The following is a 4,420-nucleotide window of genomic DNA, read 5'->3' on the forward strand; positions in this document are numbered from 1 at the left end:
CACACCCGTACAATACTGTACATCTAACTTGGTTCAAATGGCTCTGAGCACTATGGGACTTAACATCTATGGTCATCAGTCCCCTAGAACTTAGAACTACTTAAACCTAACTAACCTAAGGACAGCACACAACACCCAGTCATCACGAGGCAGAGAAAATCCCTGACCCCGCCGGAATTTCTTCCTCATATTAAGGCCGATGTTTGATACTAAAAGACTTCTTTTGATCAAGAATTTCCTCTTTGCCTCTCCCAGTAATCTTCTTGTGTCCTCCTTGCTTCGTCCGTCACGTGTTATTTTGTTTCCAAGGTAGCAGGATTCTTACACTTCATCTGCCAGATAATCATTAGTTTTGATTCTAAGTTTACTGTTAATCTCATTTCTGCTACTCGTTAAGACTTTCATTTCTTTTCGGTTTACCCTCAATCCAAACTCTACACTTATTAGACCTTTCTTTCCTTTCAAAAGATCCTGCAATTCTTCTTTACCTTCTCTGAACACAGCAATGTCATTAGTGAATCTTATCATTGGTATCCTTTCACCCTTGTAATCCCTTTGCTGAGCCTGTCTTTTATTCCCATCGTTACTTCTTCAATGTCCAGACTGGAAAGCAGGGGCAAAGACTACAACCTTGCCCTACACCCTTTTTAATCCAAGCACATCGTTCTTCGTCTTCCATTCTTGTTGTTCCGTCGTGGTTCTTCTATATATCGTACATTACCCACCTTTCCCTGTAACGTATTCGTATTTTTGAGAATTTCGAACACCTTGCACCACTTTACATTATAAAACGCTTTTTCGAGGTCGACAAATCGTATGAACGTGTCGCATTTTTTAAGTCTTGCTTCCATTATCAAGCCCAGCATAGGAACGGCCTCACTGATGTCACTACCTTTCCGAAAGCCAAACTGGTCGTCATCTAACACATCCTCAATTTTTCTCCATTCTTCTGTATACTGAGGTGACAAAAGTCATGGGATAGCAATATGCACATTTACGGATGGCTGTGGTATCGCGGCCGGCCGCAGTGGCCGAGCGGTTCTAGGCGCTTCAGTCTGGAACCGCGCGACCGCTACGGTCACAGGTTCGAATCCTGCCTCGTGCGTAGATGTGTCTGATGCCCTTAGGTTAGTTAGGATTCAGTAGTTCTAAGTTCTAGGGGACTGAAGACCTCAGATGTTAAGTCCCATAGTGCTCAGAGCCATTTGAACCATTTTTTTGTAGTATCGCGTACACAAGATATGAAAGGACAGTGCATTGACGGAGCTGTCATTTGTACTCAGGTGATTGATGTGAAAAGATTTCCGACGTAGTTGCGGCCGCAAAGAGGGGATTAACAGACTTGAAACGCGAAATGGCACTTGGAGCTAGAGCCATGGAACATTCCATTTCTGAATTCGTTAGAGAATTCAGTAGTCGCAGATCCACAGTCTCAATGGTGTGCCGAGAATACGACAGTTCAGGTATTACTTCTTTCCAGCTATAACACAGTGGCCGACGGTCTTTACTTGACGGCCAAGAGCGTGGGCGTCTGTACAGATTTGTCAGTGCTAACAGACAAGCAGCGCCGCGTGAAATAATCGCAGAAATCAATGTGGGACGTTCAACGAGCGTTTCCGTTAGGACAGTGAGGCGAAATTTCGCGTTAGTAGGCTATGGCAGCAGGCGACCGACGCAAGTGCCTTCGCTAACGGCACGACACCGGCTTCAACGCCGGCCGCGGTGGTCTAGCGGTTCTGGCGCTGCAGTCCGGAACCGCGGGACTGCTACGGTCGCAGGTTCGAATCCTGCCTCGGGCATGGGTGTGTGTGATGTCCTTAGGTTAGTTAGGTGTAAGTAGTTCTAACTTCTAGGGGACTTATGACCTAAGATGTTGAGTCCCATAGTGCTCAGAGCCATTTTTTTTTTTTTAACCGGCTTCAACGCCTCTTCTGTACTGGTGACCATATCGGTTGGACCCTAGACAACAGGAAAAACCATGGACCCAAGTTGTTAAGAAGGTACTGTGCAAGCTGGTGGTGACTCCATAATGGTGTGGGCTGTGTTAACATAGTATAGACTGTGTCCTCTGGTCGTGCTGAACCGGACATTGACTGGAAAGGCACGTGTTCGGCTACTTGGAGGCCATTTGGAGCCATTCATGGATTTCAAGTTTCCAAAAAACGATGGAATTTTTATGGACCGAGTGCAGTGGCGCAGTGGTTACTACACTGTGCTCCGTCTCTAACGGCCTCGTTGTCGATGGGTCTTTAAACACTTGTCTCCTGCTCCTCTAATGTTTATGGTCGGCAACGCGCCACGTCACCGGAAGGGCAATGATTCAAACCCGCGTCCGGCCACCCCGACTTAGGTTTTCTGTGATTTCATAAAATCACTTCAGGCAAATGCCAGGATGGTTCCTTTGAAAGGGCACGGCCGGTCCCCCCTCCCCCCCCCCCGCCCAAAAATCCTTCCGTAACCCGAGCTTGTGCTCCGTCTCTAATGGCCTCATTGTCGATGAGTCGTTAAACACTTGTCTCCTCCTCCTCTAATGTTTATGGTCGGCAATGCACCGCGTCACCGGAAGGGCAATGATTCAAACCTGCGTCTGGCCATCCTGACTTAGGTTTTCTGTGATTTCATAAAATCGCTTCAGGCAAATGCCAGGATGGTTCCTTTGAAAGGGCACGGCCGATTTCCCCCCCCCCCCCCCCCAATTCTTCCGTAATCCGAGCTTGTGCTCCGTCTCTAATGGCCTCGTTGTCGATGACTCGTTAAACACTTGTCTCCTCCTCCTCTAATGTTTATGGTCGGCAATGCGCCACGTCACCCGACCACAATTGGTATGTAGAACATTCTGGACAGTTCGAGCGAACTACTTGGCCACCAGATCACCCGATGGGAATCGCATCGAACATTCATGGGAGTTAATCGAAAGGTCAGTCCGCGCACAACATTCTGAACCGGCAACACTTTTGCAATATGGACGGCTATAGAGGCAGCATGGCTCAGTATTTCTGCAGGGGACTTCCAATGAGTTGTCTCCAAGCCACTTCGAGTTGCCGCACTATGCCGGGCAAGAGGAGGTCCGACACGATATTAGGAGGTATCCGATGACTTTTGCCACCTCGGTGTGTATTATTCCTATCAGCAACTTGGAAGAACGAGTTGTTAAACTAACTCTGGGAGAATTCGAGCATTTATCTGCGCTTGCTGTTTTCGGAACTGTGGGGATGATAATTTTTGAAAGTCTGATAACATGTCTCTAGTCTTATACATTACACAAGTCAACTTGATTAGTCCTTTGTTTGCCATTCCGAAGTAATCAGCCGAAACTTGTGAAATGTTAGCAATATGTGAGATGCATGTTGGGAGAAATGTTTGAGGATGACCGAAGCTGGATTGTAGTAAGCAGGTCCAAATAGATGCAATTTGCAGTAGTTATGCAGAGATGAAGGATCTTACTGAGGATACAGTAATGTCAGATCAGTCTTCCACCTGAAGGCCACAACAACAAATGCTAGAGGATGAAATAATTTCTTGACGCATTTAGCAAAGTGGGCACTACGAATTCTCTGAGTAAGTGTCTATACGTTGCACAACACGTTTTCTATAGCATCTCCCTCCGCGATCTTTTTGAGCATATCTGTATCACTCTCACATCGACTAAGAAAACCTGTGACGAACCATACAGCTCTCATCTGAATATTTTCTTTCTCTTATATTAATCCAACTTGGTAAGGGTCCCAGACTCACGAAAAATAAGCAGGAATTGGTCGTACAATATTGTTGTAATAATTTTTTGCCCCCGACATTTTGTCACTGATAACCTTAGAATTTCAAAGCTTTTATCCCTAACAACATTACAGAAGCTATGTCAAATTGTAAAGTACGACCTGTTTCCGCTTAATCCTCCTCTTATCTGCTTTCAACTGTTACCTCTCCTGTGTGAAGTCTCGTCTCTTAACTTTGGTGACCTTGCTACGACCTTCGGCTGCTACAGACGCATGAACTATGCGCATGTAGCCCAGTCAATGAAGGACAACTAAAGAAAAAGATCATTTAGTAGAAAATTTTTGTACAGTAGCAGGATGGAGTGTCGTGAACATCGTATTTAAAATCCCAACCGGTGGGATCTGAGCGTGGGAGTGGGGGCGTGTCTAAAGGTCACTTTTTATGTTGTGCCTCAATAACTCTAAAACCGCGGCCTTTAGCGCAAATATTTCGCAGTACAAAATTAAACTACATTAAATTTCCTAGGCCCTATTATTTTTTCCTGTAGGTATAATAGCTTCCGCGTTGCAGGATATAGGGTTTTGATGGTACAAAATTTATGTTTATTGTTGAATGAACTGGGTTAAGAAAAAAATATTAAATATATGTGAGTGCCACTTCTAAGTGCAGTAGAGCCTTATTAAGGGATAAATTATGTTTTAGTGGT

Source organism: Schistocerca cancellata, chromosome 1 (assembly GCF_023864275.1).
Source record: "Schistocerca cancellata isolate TAMUIC-IGC-003103 chromosome 1, iqSchCanc2.1, whole genome shotgun sequence".
Lineage (NCBI taxonomy): Eukaryota > Metazoa > Arthropoda > Insecta > Orthoptera > Acrididae > Schistocerca > Schistocerca cancellata.